This window comes from Halichoerus grypus, chromosome 7 (genome assembly GCF_964656455.1).
Source record: "Halichoerus grypus chromosome 7, mHalGry1.hap1.1, whole genome shotgun sequence".
Classification (NCBI taxonomy): Eukaryota; Metazoa; Chordata; class Mammalia; order Carnivora; family Phocidae; genus Halichoerus; species Halichoerus grypus.
In genome coordinates, this window is record NC_135718.1 from 139,154,437 (window position 1) to 139,171,371 (window position 16,935).

Here is a 16,935-nt window from a genome sequence, read left to right on the forward strand (position 1 = left end):
CAGAGATCAGTGGAACACAAGAGAGAACGTAGAAATAAGCCCACAATTATATGGTCAATTAATCTTCAAATAAGAGGAGTCAAGAATATGCAATGGGAAAAAGTCTCTTCAACCACTAGTGTTGGAAAACCTGGACAGCTAAATGCAAAAGAATGAAACCGGACCACTTCCTTACACCACACACAAAAAGAAACTTAAAATGGATTAAAGACCTAAATGTGAGACTTGAAAGCATAAAAATCCTACAAGAGAGCACAGGTAGTATTTTCTCTGACATAGGCCCTAGCAATGTCTTTTTAGATCTGTGTCCTGAGGCAAATGAAACAAACACAAATAAATTGATGGGACTACATCAAAATAAAAAAGCTTCTGCACAGCAAGGAAACAAGCATCATAAATAAGAGACAACATGCTGCATGGGAGAAAATATTTGCAAATGACATATCTGATAAAAGAACTTATACAACACCCCAAACCCCAAAATAATCCAATTTAAAAATGGGCAGAAGACATCACAGATGGCCAACAGACACATAAAAAGATGCTCAACATCACTCATCATCAGGGAAATGCAAATCAAACCACAATATCGCCTCAGACCTGTCCAGAATGGCTACAATCAAAAGCACAAGAAACAAGTGTTGGTGAGGAACCCTCATGCACTGTTGGTGGGAATGCAAACTGGTGCAGCCAATGTGGAAAACACTATGGAGTTTCCTCAAAAAATTAAAAATAGAACTACCATATGATCCAGTAAAATTCCACTCCTGGGTATTACAGAAAGAATACAAAAACACTAACTTGAGAAGATGCATGCATTTTTTTAAATTTAAATTTTTAAAAATTAAAATTAATTTTGCTTCAGCAGTCATACTATGAGATATTTTAACATGTATGCTTAAAATATTTGGGAGCTTTTGACAATTAGGAAAACAGAAAGATTGTTCGTTCTTTTTGCTATATGCCATTTTTCCACATTAATCAACACTAAAAATAAATTACACAGCAGATTTAAAAATAAAATTAAGAGAAGAGTAGGCAAAGGGTTCACTTTTCTTCTTGACTGAAATACCTTAATTCATGGAAAGTTGTGTGTGATTGTTCATGTGTATTTAAAAATGAAAGGAGAAAGGGAAAACAAATTGAATTATTTGACTAACCAAAATTAGTGAGTGGAAAAACTTGAATCTTCCAATAAACATTTGCTAAAATTTATTATACAAATGCATTTTGGGTACTGTTTTGGGAACATGTGATTTATTTTTCTCTTGCTATGCAACAGGTTTTCACATATTAAATTTTCTGATATTATCCTTACATTTCTTCCTAATATGATTTTAGAAGATATGAATGCATTACTCCCTCTCTACTTGTTTCATTCATTTATTCAAAACATCGTGAGCTTCTGTTTATACTTCAGGTACTACCAGGCAGTGAAGATAAGAGCAGGGAACCAAATTGACAAAACCCCTTGCCCACTTAGAGCTCATATTCCAGTATAAATGCCTTAACTAACCTTTCACATGTGATATTTATTGCTTATTTTGTATTGATATTGGAAGGATATTGTGAATACCATACATATAAGGATAAAAACAATATAAAGAATAAAATATCATATTATTCTATTATAATATTTGATTGTAATGATCAGACCACAAAACAAAAATATTTTAGGATACTGTTTCTGGATTTATTTTGTTAAAAATTAGTGGAAATACAAATTACTGGACTTGACTCTTACACATGATTTTTCATACTGTGCTCATATGAATGATACCAAGGCAAATATCTAAGGTAATTGAAATCAATATAAGTAAATGTTTAAGTATCAATTTTTGTAAAATAGCCTCTCTACAGAGTGGGACTTTATGTGGTAAACCATATCTACTTAAGGAGAAGAAAATAAGAATATAATACAACCTTAAAATAAAACTTCATTCTTGGCTTGTTTGTTCATAGAATATGTATTGATTCTCTACTGCTTCAATATGACACCTGAGAGACCTATATGTCTACTATGATAACAATAAGCTTTCAAGGGTTCAGAAGCATTAATAATTTATGTGAGGAGTCAGGGGATTATGTAGCTGAAAAGTCCAATTTGGGAAGTGATTGATTATGCAAGGTCTCAAAGAAATAGCTGAAGAAATAAGTATTCAGCAGAAGCAAAAATTTTATATTCTTACAATCAGGAGGAAAGAAGAAAAGAACAACTGTAAGATTTAGAGAAAGCATGTGGTAGACTATTTCAATATGGTAGCCAATAATCTCAGTTCCTGATGTTCATTCTCTTGTAGAACACCTCTCCCTTTGGGTCTAGGATATTCCATGTGACTGGATTTGGCCAATGGGAGATTAGCAGGCATCATGCAGGCAGAGGTTTTTGGGTGTTTTTTGTTTGTTTGTTTGTTTGTTTTTTAAAGTGCTTGCATATTGGGACCTATCCTCTTGGAATGCTAGAACTTGCATTTTAGAGAACTCCCCTGAATTGTTGTATTGGAGGAAGTGTACCTAAGGTGCCTTAATTGCCTGTGGTCCTAATTTAGACGATGAGATCCTGGACTTGGGGACTGTCTAAATATCCTAATGGGATGAAAATTTGATGGTTTTAGGATTGGGGGTAGGTTGGTGTATTTTGCGTGAGAAGGAAAATGAAACATTAAAGTCCTGGGGGAAGGTGTGGTCTGCAGTTAAAATGTTCCTCCTTCTTCAGAACCAATCTTTCCACAATTCATACCCTTTTATAGTCCTCTTCCATAATGACTTGACTTTTTGACATTAACACGTTTAATGCACGTAGAAGCTTGAAAAACTCTTGCTTAATTCCAGACATTTGTAAGAAAATGAAACATTTCTATAGTTGTTTTAAACCATTGTTATTGCAGGTATATTTTAAAAAGGCATACCTAAAATATACATAAAATAAAACAGATAAGTTGAAAGAAAAATGGAAAAATACATAGAAAAACTATAACCAAAATAAAATTGAATACTAATAATAAATAACACAAGCGAAACATTATTTTGGAAATATCATTATATAATGGTAAGTTGTTTGGTTCACCATTAACATTCTATATGTATATACACTAATAACATATTTTAAATATGAAAGCAATAATTGAGTAAATTATGAGAATAAATAATCAGTAAGGTAAAGAAGTAACATATTTCATATATAGAAGATTAAACTCCCCAAATCAAGGCATACTCAACACAATAACTGCGATGGGGAATAACTGCGATAGTCTTCATTATATATGAAAACTTTTTTGAAAATTATACTACGGATTAGGTGCTAAAGCACACAAGAAATTTTAAAGAATTTTATGAAAATGCCATCATGTTAGAACTCAAGAATGAAAGAATAATCAAAGAAAAAAATGGTTTGTGAAAGAAATTAAACGATAAAAGAAAAACCCAAAGAAATGAGAAGGAAAAAACTAATATAAATAAAATCATAAAGTAAATAGGCCTCAGTGCATGGTGAGGTAATGAAAACAGAGGTGATTATTCTCATGTTTATAAATGTTTAAGTGAAACTCAGTTAAGAAAAAAGAGTCCTAAATTTTTTTTTAATTTTTTAAAGATTTATTTATTTTTTTATTTGTCAGAGAGAGAACACAAGTGGGGGGGGGGGGGGAGAGGGAGAAGCAGGCTCCCTGCTCAGGACACAGGACTGGATCCTAGGACCTTGGGATCATGACCCAAGCTGAAGGCAGATGCTTAACCAACTGAATCACCCAGGCATCCCCAATTTTTTATTTGTTTATATAGCACTAATCTGATCAGTTCTACAGAAAAAAAAAGGGAGACAATAAATGGGCTGGGAAGACAGGGAAGCAAAAAATGAAAGGGATTAGAAAATTGGTGGGATGAAATAAATGAAAAAGCCGGATAAAACACTATTGAAGTTATAAGCTGAGAAAACAGCTTTGGCATGGAGAAAAGAAAAACTTTACTCTGATATAAGAATAAAAGATTAATGGAGTAAAGATACACAAAAGACATTTTTAGTTGGAAATAAGATAAACTGACGAATTTATACAATATATGACATCAACCTTTTGAGTATAATAAAAGTGATAAGAAAAAATGCAGAATTCATCTGGAAGCTCAAGGAGCATGAAAAAGATTTGAAAAGCTTTTCTGTGGGATATAAATAAAAGTCAATATAATTTTAATTTTAAAATACTAAAGAATAAAAAGATTTGGTTAAACTGTGATAGACTTAGGAAACAGAATTTTGTAATTATTTTACTATACGTGATGTTCACCAGTCTAAGAATGAGAATTTGGATGAGCAAAGATTCTTGTGTGATCATTAGCACACCAGTGATATTAATGTAAGGAAAGATTTTTATAACTTTATCTTTCAGTGTGTTTACTATGCTGTGTCTGGGCATGGATCTTTTTGCATTTATGGTACTTTGAGTTTCCTGAGCTTCTTGGATATGTAGACAAATAGTTTTCAGCAAAACTAGGTATTCAGCCATTCTTTTTTTAATATTTTCCCTACTTTTTTCTCTTTTTATTCCCTTTTTGGTACTCCTATTGTGTGTGTTTTGATGCACTTTATGGTGTCCCATCACTTTATGAGGCACTATATTCATTTTATGATGCACATTTCTCTGAGGCTCAATTCATTTTTCATTTTATTTTGTGTTCACTTTGCCTATCTCTATCAATCTATTTTCAAGTCTTCTGCTAGTTAAAATGTACCATTGAGTCCTTTAGTGAATTTGTCATTTTAGTTATTGTACATTTCATCTTCCAAATTTCCATTTTATTCTTTATTATAATCTCTATTACTGTATATTGTCTATTTCATGAGAATTGATATTCTCTATTACATTACCTTTCCTGTCTTCTTTTCCTTCCTTAAGCACGGTTTTCTTTTGTTCTTTGAACAAATTTATAATGCCTAATAGGAAGTCTTTGTTAGATCCAGTATCAGGCCCCTCTCACACAGGAAGTTCCTGTTGCCTTCTGTTTTTCATGTGCATGGGTCAAACTTTCCTGTTTCTCTGCATGAGTCATAATTTATTGTTGAGAAATGGGCATTTAATAGAGTAAATCTGGATGCTAATTCCCCTGCCCCCTCTCTGAACGCTTATTTTGTTGTTGTTCACTTTTCACTTGGCTATTTTAGGGAAGGTTATTCCGCTTGCAGTGTGAAGTATTTTCTGCAGTTCTACAGAGTGCAATTTTGGATGTGCACAGTCCTTGGGATGACAGTGGTTTTAGCAGGTCTCTCTTTGACTATCTTTTCCCCTGATCTCTCTGTTAAACTGTCTGCCTCATTTGGTATTACACTTTCTCAATTGGTATTAGGCTTCCCTAATTCCTGGCTGATTGCTCTATTATTTGTCATGATTCCCTGGGGCATCAATTCCTTAGCAGTCTGGTCCAATTACATTTGAGCAGGGGTAGTTTTTGAGGTCATTTCTTTGAGTTTTGTTCTAAACCCAGGAGAACTCTTCTTAGCTGTCTCTATTCCTCTCTAGTAAACTGGCTGGCCAATAGTTTACCTTGTTGCTCTTAATTAAGAAGAGCAATTGTTTTCAAGAACACCCGTAATTTTTAACTCCCCTGCCTCATTCTGTTTCAAATAAACTCCGTGTCCTCAGGGACAGCGTCAGATTTGTCTTTTCTTACAGACTGCTGCTTCTAGCAAAATCTCTGGGTCATTCCTCTATGTGCTAGGTGGGTTGATACCTCTGGTATTCTGATTTCCTGTCTGAGTGAACTACAAGGCAATCAGGGGCTTTGTACTTTCAGCCTGTGTACCTGGGGGATAATCTCCATCCAATGGGCAGAGCCTCGATGCAGGAAAAAAGCCCAGATTCTTGGCCACACTCACCAGAAATCTAGTCTCTTCTACTCAGACTTGGAGAGAATGAGAAATACTGATTTCTGCCCCTTCTAGTGAAATACAGTAATGCTTGAGTGAACTGATGGGAGAGGGATCCCATCTTTTTGGCCATACCTGTATGGAGTAGAGCGTCTGTGTTTTGCTGAGCTGGGGGACATGAGGATGAAGGCAGCAGGTCATGGTTCAAATGCCACAGAATCTGTATATTTTCCTGAATAAATGTGTCTTTATTTGCTTTATGCCCTTAGGACAATTTCCAGGGACGTATTTAAATGGTTATTTTTAGTAGTCTTCACCAGCTCTGCTTGTTTTGCTAGGGAGTACATCTGTGGAGTTTGTCAGGCTGCCATCTGGGAAACAGAACCCTGCCATTCTGGAAATAAAACTAAATAAATGTTTATTAAAATTGAAGAGACGTAAGATAACATTTTTTTAACAAAGAGGAGAATCTCCAAGTTAATATCTTAAAGCTCCAGAAGACTAAAGTAATGAGTTTAAGCATTTAATGAAGTATAAATTTGTTTCCCATCTCTTTAAAATAAAAATAATATAGATATATGTAGATGAATCTATAGCACTAGCTCTTTAAGTCTACTGAATAAGTAAGTGTATATGACAATAACTGAAGCAGGGTTAAGAAATAGTTTCTGAACTTGATCAGTGTACTCATTTCTACCATGACTGAACATCCTTTTTATAAAACTATGCTTATGTTCCAACTACATCTTTTTGTACTAGAAAACTTTAGCACTCTCAACAATTACATATGACACGTAATTGTATATCTTTTCCTTATTGATATTTGCCAATTTTGTATTATCAGCGATTGAACTGGGTTATTTGTCCATTGCTCCCAGTGATAAAAACCCATCTATATTATGCCTCAAAAACCCTGTTAGTTTTGAATGATGAAATATTGTTTATATTGGTAGATATATATTATACGACTGAATAGCATGAAAACGCTCAGTGGTTTTACATAGCATTTATTTAAGAAACAGCTTTTATATATGTGCATTTTTGCTGATGCTCTGGAACTTACTCCAAAATAATTCCAATTATATTGAGTCTTTTATTCTTAAATCATCCCCATGATCACCTTTGTGCATCCATCTGTTGTGATATATGACTCAGTCTGTCTACTGAAATGTGATTGAGTTTATTCAGTTAGATATCAGAATGCCTGTAACAGTGTATTTACAGTTCATTTATTTCTGTGCTATCACTGTTTTGTGATTGGCAGGTCCATGGCCACATATACAAAAGTAAATCAGAATTCTACCTAGTATTTTTCCCAAAGAACATTAGAGTTAGAAAAAGTTTGGCGTTTGACCTACTATTTTCTTGTAGGTTTTGGTGATATTGTCAAATTTAAATTTAAATTTACACACAGAGGAAGAATAATTCTATTCTTACTGTACACAAGCTTTTCTTGGATAATGGAAATGAAAAAACAAAACCAAAAACAAATCAACTGCAAGCTATGACAGAACTCCAAAGCTCTCTGTAAGAAAAAGGGAAGAATTTGAATTTTTAGCCTTTAATAGAAACCACCTTAAAGTACAACACTCAATATCCAAACAAATGTATTACATTGAGAAAAGTGTTAAAGTAACTATATGTAGATTTATTACTGATATTAGCAATATTATTTTTGGCGATAGTTGGATTAAAACAATAAAAGAAACAAAGTTTAAAGTGGTAACATATATTTTCGTGTTTGTAATTGCAATTAAAATGCTGCTTAAGCTAGAAGCCTTTGAACAAGTTTGATCTCACTTTCCTTATTAATAGCATTTTGATAGAGGTTCGTATTAAATAACACCTATAAACACATTTTCTGACCTTACAGAAATTTAGATATGTTATCATCTTCTTGTTGTTACTGCAAAAAGGACTTATCAGTCATATACTCTGTAATGTATTATGTCTAGAACTACTCAGTTTCAAGTACATGCCATGTACATGGTATATATTTAGAGAATGGTAACTGTGTTCATGTCTGCCATACCTACTAAGTTTTAAAAGTGGCAAGTAAACAAGCAAGTTTACTTACCCAAATTAGTTGATTTATATAATAGTATTTTGGAGTTAGAAGTGAATCTAATAAAATCCATCCATTCATCTTACTATTAGGCCAATGTGACTAAAAGAAGTAAAGAGGATTTGATTTGTTTATGATCATAAATTGGGCATGAGAAGAACTGAGATTAGAATTAAGTTCTCCAAATTTTCCCATCAAGTTCTCTTTCATATTGTGGCACTGTAATCAAATGCATATTATTTTACAGTAGAGTTAGTTGAATTACTGGTAGCTATGTTTTCTTGTTTTATGCTTATAAATTCTCCTTCAAGGGAATTTAAGTCCTGATTACAATTCATTCAATCAGATAGAATATCTCCTTTTCAATAAAAGTAATCACTGGGGAGGGGAGTTTGGTTACTAAAATTGTTCAGGTGTTTATTACACTTCATACAGATTAATATGGCAGATATTTGAAACTGAAGAAACAGTACAACTTGAATTTAAACTGTCTTCGTGTAGTCTCAGCTAGAACAGTTCTTGGATTGCTGGAAATGAAACAAAAGGCAGGTTTAAGATTGGAGATGGAACTGTCAGTATAGTAAAACAGGACCACTGTAATTTTGCCACAATTATTAATAAAACCCCTCCACTTTGTATTTTTCAGAGCAGAAGACAAGAAGAGGATGCTGTGAGAAGGAAAGTATAAAGGATGTTACAGATTTATTTGCACTGAAGTGAAAAAAAAAAATCAAGTAAAATGAATGCAATGATGATGCTGGTTACTTTGCCTTTTTCATCTTAATAATCTACATAGGGGCTTTGCTATAACCCCCTATTATAAAATGTTTGTTATGGGCCAGTCACAGTTTCTATGTAGTGAAGATAAAAAAACAAATACAGTTAGGCTTTCAGGATTCATAGCCTACTGGAGATAAGAATACATACACAAATGATTAAAGCACCTAACTAGAGTTTAAATAAGTTCATAAAATTATGAGTATTGATTTCTTCTGATAAAGGTGAAAAATACTACTTCAGAAAGGATCTTTTGGTCTAAATATTGGATGTGAGTAGAAGTATTCTTTTGAGTCAGGGAAAAGGGGCATTTTTATGCAGGAATAACAGTATGTACATAAGTGTAAGCAACAAATAAAGCTATTTGGCTAAGAAAGAACTCAATTTAGTTTTTTTTTTTTTCTCCAGACGACAACTGCGACGAATTAAGCTAAAATTCTACTCAATTTTCTATTCCATAATGAATTTTGTCAACCAAAAATATATTTCCTGGTTAAAAAAAATCAAAATTTCTAACAGGAAATGAAAAACAAATGCTTCTGTCGTGACAGATTCAACGCAGAACCTGCAAAATCATCAGGTTATACATACAGCCTCATAACTAATAGCAATACATAAAAACAACCCTGATTCCTTATAAAATTACTCTTCAAAGATCATGTAAGGTCAATAAGCTCCAAAATGTAAGCTCATTTTGTGTAAAAAAAGAAAAAAAAATAGGCAATTTTCTGAGTTGGTAAATGTATTTGTTCAATACTTTGTTAGAAACAAGTTATTGTGTAATTGCTTAATTTTCAATCATTTGAATTAATTGCACAGTGCTTTATCAATATTCATTTCAGTCTAGTTTATGATTAGCTATGCAGTTTGCTATTGCTAATCAGTCTAGAGATAAAAATCAAGGTTTCTAAGAAATGGACATACTAAGCATTGTCTTCCTTTCATATCTCCCACCAGCAGAATAAATGTTTAGAAAGTACTACATTAATTCACTAGGAAATGTCATGTCACTGCACTGAAGACTTAATATTCAAACATTAATTATAAAATATTTAAATTGATAGAATAAAACACAGATTTCCCGAATGTGTTGAATTTTATGTATGTGAATGACTCTAATGTAAAGAACACTTTGTTATTTGCACAAACTAGGTACAGTAAAGAAGTTCCTTAAATACTTGAGCAATGTGCACACATACACCCATCTATTAATGTAAAATAACTTATGCATATTTTACAATGTATTTTATTCTCTATATATGCCCTTGTATTTAAATATGCTCTATGGAATTTGATTTCCCATTAATCATTACAATTTTTGGAATAATGTTAAATTTTGAAAATATACATGGAAATTTTCAGTTGTCAGATTTTGCCTTCATCTTTAAATCTGCTGGTACTCTTATTCAAAAGCTCAAATAAATTCTATGTGTAGAGTTTGCCAGTAGTCCTAATTGTTGCAAATAAAGTAAAAATTGTCTTGAATGCATGAAGAATACTCACGACTATTGCTGCATTAAACCTATTTTAATGCTAATTTTTCTGAAGAAAGAGGAGAGGACCCACTTTTTGTTTCTCACTCCTTCCCCCAAGGAATGTTTATATTACCAACGACTGAAGTTTCAAAATGTTTCCTGAGGCATATATTTTACGAGGTTCAACTATAACTAAAGATATCAATCTAAGGATTCCTAGGATAGAAATAAAGAGAATTACAGCCCCAAATGAAAGTATAGGTTTCTGAGATCTTAAATAGGATCTATTTTAACTGGTATCTACACTGTTAAAATGGGAAAAGAGGAAACAATCTAACAATATCTTTCATGAAATAATAGAAAGGGATAATTTAAAACCTGAAGTTTAAAAATATTTATTTTACACATAAAAAACATATGTCTGCACAATTAGTTAATGGTAAAACTAGGTAGAGATGCTACCCTTAAAAATAAAATAGCCAGTTACTTCATCAGCGAAATGAGTTTATTTGGGAATAGCAGAGGGATTACACTTCAGGACAAGCAAACTATGGCAAACCCTAAGCAATTCTAAGAACAAAGGAGAAGAACTTTATAGAGAAAAAGGAGGAAGTTGGGAAGGGCTGCTCTGAACAGCGTCTACTGAGGGGAAAGCCAGCATTCAGCACGGTGATGGTTTCTCACTGGCTGAGCTGGGGCAGCTTCTCAGTGGCTAGGCTTTTCCTGGGCAAGGAGAAAATGTTCGCTTCCCCTAGTGGGGAAATGTGACCTTCTTCCTGCCCAGGAACGTGAAGTATCAGCTGAGATGGAAAGTTCGTACCCCAGTTCTCTCTTCAAGCCTTCCCTCCTCTGTTCTACATGAGGTTTCCCTCTATTAATTTTCCTGGAGACAATAACAGAGTTTTTAATTTATATACTTGAATTATAAGTTAAATAGTAATCAGATCAAAGAAAAGTAATATTAATAATACAGGCTCTAAATCATTCTGGCTTCCACGGTAAATCTTCTAAATTTAATGGGATTAGATTAAATTTTTAAACATGATTCACCACAGTAGCAAAACTCTGATAATTACATCTTTATAACCACCAGCTCTATATTCTCAGTTCTCAGTGTGTCACTAGGGTAGATATCTAATCAGCCCTGTTCCAAATCTAAATTTCAATTTTAAACACATGAACTAGAAGGAAAAAAATCCAAGACCTCAAAGAACAAGGTTTAAACAGCTGACTGTTCAGGAGCAAAATAACCGACCTGTTTTTGTTTGTTTGTTTGTTTTTGATCAAGGGAGGAAGGAAGACTCTGTGTTGACAAAAGAGGCTACAAATTTCTGTAGATGTACAAACCCTGCAAAATTGGTATCATTCTTTTTCAGCTTTTAAAAGTCTTTTTCAGGTAAGAAATAAATTGAGTTCAGATCATTTTTGTCAGAACACTGTTTCAAAAAATGAGTGAATGTTGTGTTCTCAGCTCTGCCACTTATTCTAAAGCTTGTTATAGCAACCGAGTTTGCCCAATTCTGTCATTTAAATGTTGCCGGTGGGTTGTGATAGATGGAAAAGAATTTTCAAAGTGTGTTCAGTTCCCTGTTAGTTTCCCCCTCACTCAGAATAGTTTTCTATTTATCCAGATCAGCAAATCCAGCGACTTTTGTACAGATACTTATTTTATTCTCCTTCATAATTACAATTTTCCTCTATATCCTGTGCTTAGTGTTGGCATCTCACAGTTTAAATAAAAGGCAATGCTAGGATCTGTAAATACAATGATAGCATGCATGCAACATTATGTAGAGTTGACTGCAGCATAAAATTATTCTTGTGTGTGCTATGAAGCACAATGTAATATATAGCTAGACTTTAAAACTACAGTTTTTGACCTGGGTAGGCTTTCATAGGATTTCAGTACAAATTTCGTTCCATATCTACACTAGAACTTGATTATAAAGAATCAAGAGTTTATACTGAAAAAAAATCATAAGAATACAACAGAAAAGAAATAGACTTCAGTTTCATATTTATCTGTTTTCTTATATTGACTTTGTGATAGAAATTTTTACTGTGTGAAAAATGAAAACTTATGATCAGTGATGTTTAATGTACTCTTTCTGATTTTACTATATATATAACGTCAGTCATAATCAACTATTGTACTAGGAGTCAATCTATTATAGTCCCCTTTTCAAGTCCTGACTAATTGCTTTACTATTTACAGACAATCTGAAATAATGTAATATATGTATTTTTAATAAAACAGCATGATGCAAATCTGCACATGAAAATTATCAATATACCTATGGAGAAACAGGTTTGAGGCAGACCAAGTAATGTCCAAAGAAACTGTGCAACAAGAACATTAACTTATGCTTTAATTATCCTGATAAAAGTAATAAAAGCACTAATGCAGTTAAAATAATATGTTGAATTCCTAACATACAACAAAATATTAGAATACAAGCCTTTACCATTTAAAATAGTGAAAGTAGCTTGCTTAAATAATACATAAGCAAACATGGGGCTACTGATTTATGAAAATAAGGATTAAAAGTACAAATATCAGGGAGAACAGTGCAATAATCACCACCTGGACAGAACCTGTGGCCAAATTAAGAAAAAAGAAGACCATGGGACTGAACCGGCTTTGTGTATGGTATTCAGTTTTGACAGGGTTTTCTGAGGCTGGCTGTTTTAGTGTTCTCTGTCTTAGTTGCTTTACTTGGGAGCAGAAATGTAAGTGTGCTGGAAAAACACCATATGTTCTAATATGGTTCCCCTCTTTTGACAATGTCATTCCCTTTTTTCCCACTCATAGAGCTAATTTGAATTCTAGAAACAGTCACTAAAACAAAAGTGACTACAGTAATATAATTCTTTTTATCTGGATAAAGTAAACTATATCGTTTATTCTGTGAAACACTTTAGTATTTTCACTTTTATAATGTATATTAAAATAAACATGGTAATTTTGCACTAAATATATATTTAAGTCTACATAAATTTATGCATAATGACTGTCTTTTACCTGGTTAGAAATATCCCCATTTTCCTCTAAAGTCATGTGTGTGTGTGTGTGTGTGTGTGTATATACATGTGTATATGTACATGCATGTATGTACGTATATGTGTGTGTATATACATATGAATCAAAACAAAGCAAAAATGTAACTAGCGCATTTTAAAGACTTTTTAATTCTCATTCCTCCTTTTTAAGAAAACTTTAGAAATTGTGCTTTCAGTGTTTTCTTTTGCTTCTGTTATGACTGTGTATTTCTAACATTTATATCTGATAATGTGCCCTCTGACACAAGTCCAAATTCTACTAATTAAGATCTAGCTTAGGTCCTGTCTTATATGGTCTTCTGCTTTTTTTGTTTTGCCCTTAATTATTTCTTTCTTCTTTCTGAACTTCTCTTGGAAGTTCCTCCAAGTCTTCAAAGCTCTTATTTACATACAGTCTTATATTACTCTTATTTCTAGTTTTTTTTTATCCTTCATAAATGTTTTCTTTTTATTTAAGTCTATAAATGGTGCATATTTATAATTTATAGATACATTTATAAATATTGATGCTGCATTCTCAGAATTTATTTAACCAATAGAATTTTATGATAAAAATACTTGGAAATCACTGCTGTCACAGAAAGTTCATGACTTTTGGTGTAGCACAGTCTAGTTTTGGGTATTTTCAGCATTTTTAATAGCCATTTGTAAAGAATGACTGTCTCAAGATTCTTAACATGACTCATCTTGAAAAGGCCATTCAAAATATTCACTTTTCCTCACGCTCCAGCAGATTTTTTTTAAGTTCTTTGAAAAGTTTACTGTTATCCAGGGAGCAAAAGAAATAGCTTTGGTTACCTTTTAAAGAGTTATCAGCTAAGATTACAGTGTTCCCGTTCATCAATTTGCTTTCCCACACTGATCTCTGACTTGAAATTTCCAGGCTGTCTTGAAGGTCAAGTAACAAAATAGCACTATTCATTATAGGGAACATCACTCCTGCCCTTTCGTTTGGAGGACCCTGCTGCTGCATAGGTATGACAGTAAAAGGAGGGGCAGGAAGGCTCCATCTGCTTCTGACCTTTGTAAGCTTCATTTTAGTAGAAGCAAGGATTAATGTAGAGAAATGTCTCTTCTTTTGAAAACATCTTGTTAAAATTTCACAACTCAAAAAGGTGTCCAAATGTTCTATTTAAAGAACTTTAATTTTAAAATTTAAAAAAATAGATACATTATACATTCACTACAGGCCTGAATTGTTAGAAATTTAACAACTCTCCTCTCTCATGGAAACACTGGACTTAATATGTTCTTTTATATCCTGTTGTCAAGATAACTCAAGCATCTGCATTATGACAGGACTTCAATCAGCATGGAGTTAAGTGTGACTATCCTCCATTTCTTTTTATAGAAAGGATTAATTGTGTTTTACGTCTTCTAAGTGACAATTACTCTGATGGATTCCTCTCACAATTTCTGTCCTCCACAGGCTCAGCTGGGTGACAACTGATGTTCTTTCTACAGCATCAAATTCTGACCTGTAAGAACCTGACCTGAGCTGGCATATGAACAAGAAATGAAATTTCATTTTATGTGAATCATTATATATTTTGACTATCTTTGTTTTATCACAATAGACTACTCTACTTAATTTCTCTTATAAATCGGGTTAGAACAGTATTTTAACCTAGGAAATAACTACTCATTCAAATATGAAAGTTAGCTACTTATAGTGTTTATGATTTTGGAATTAAATTCTAACAGCTAAAAGCTCATATTTTATAGATCAATCTTGGTAATTCCCCAATATAAAATTATACTCACAATCACTGCATTAATATGCAAGCAGAATTTGCCTGAACAATTTCTTACAATGTATATCATAAAAAGAATGGAATCCATCAGCTTCATCTTTGAGTTTGATACCTTTTTATTTACTTCATACATTTTTCTAAAAGTTTTGCCCTATTATTTTATTCTTTGATTGTGATATTTTCTCTTTTTGAGTTCAGAGATAACATTTAGTCAGGTTATTTTCCAAATAGATTTTCACCTAGTTTCTGGGTTGTTGCTACATTTCCCTCTGGTCACCATTCTTCAGTCTACTGATATCTTAGAAGTGTGTAACAGTATCTTGAGCATAAGTGGCTCAGCAGTTGCACTACAATCATTCTTTGTATTCTTCCTAAAGGAAAACTGGATACATTCTTCAAAATTAGAAATCCTAGTTTTGTCCCTTGCTCTGCCCTACAACCCCTTTTCTGAAAGTCCAAGACACTGAAACTAATATCAAAACCATTCTCAAACATTATGTACTTTGAAAAATGATGTTTCTTTTTTTTTCTCAAAGGCAACTATATATCTATCTGAAAAAAATCAAAATGATAACCAAGATAACATAACTATTAAAGGAATCTGGGGCTTAACTTTCATTTTTTTATGTGTAACATAAAAAACATTATCACAACTGAGGTTCAATGATGAATTTAGAATTTTTTTTAGAGAATCATTATTTTGCCAAGAAGTAAAACTAACAACAAAAATATGAGATAATTTCAAATCTGTAAATGAAAAGAAAGTCTGAATTTTTTTTCTTAATTTAATATAAAACCAATTGGGCAATAGTGCTAAAAAAAACCTTCAGCAAGCAAAATAAATTTAACACATTTATCTATATGTTGGATTTCCATTTTATTTTGGTAGGGAAAATGCCTAGATTTGACATTAATCTACCACTTAGTTGAATTAAATGGGGGAAGGAAAGGAATTAGGTGGGAATTGTATGTGCTTAATGGAATCAAGGTGTGAGGAAAAAAAAACAGAAAGTCACTGTTATTTGAAGAAACTATGAATGTGTATATGTGTGGTGCATCTGTGTGCAGGAATAAATTAAAGAAATAACAAAGTTTGATTCTATTTCTTTTTTTTTTTTTTAAGGTTTTATTTATTTATTTGCCAGAGAGAGAGAGAGGGAGAATACAAGCAGGGGGAGTGGCAGGCAGAGGGAGAAGCAGGCTCCTTGCTAAGCAAGGAGCCCGATGTGGGACTCGATCCCAGGACCCTGAGATCATGACCTGAGCCGAAGGCAGACACTTAACCATCTGAGCTACTGAGGCACCCCTGTTTCTATATCTTTCTGAACTATTTTTTTGCCGGTCTGTCAATTAGATGGAAGAATTAGGCTGTCCTAATGAAAGCTAAGTAACAAATAAACACACAGAAAGAAAAATGTAAGTCAGTCTGTAAAATATAGGAATACGTAGTGGAAAAAATGGAAATAGAGTATATACAGAATAAGAAAGTGATGAACGAAAATAATGAACAGAGACAAATTATCTAAATAATATGAGTTAGAATAGAAGAAATAGAAAGAACATGCAACTGCATCATTTTCATAGCAATTAAATCACTATATATAAGCCAACTCTGGATTTACAAATATATAATTATAATGTTGGTTTATGTCTGGTAAGATTTAGAAAAAGACTACATTGACTAATAAAACTCGTTTTCTTGCTCTTAAATATCTGGGAAAACATCCATTTTAAAACTGCATTTATTTTTATATTCTCTTGGCAATCACCCAAAAGAAAACAGCAAAATGAGAAACAAAAATAAAACATCAAATTCAAAGAAATCCAAAGTATCTGAAACTCTGAATCCCAAGACAGGAGAGGTTATTTCCAAAAGCTTTTGGAGGTCAAATAATGTGTGCAGCAAAATGTAGATGAGCATATCCATAGCTACAATCTTAAAAAAGC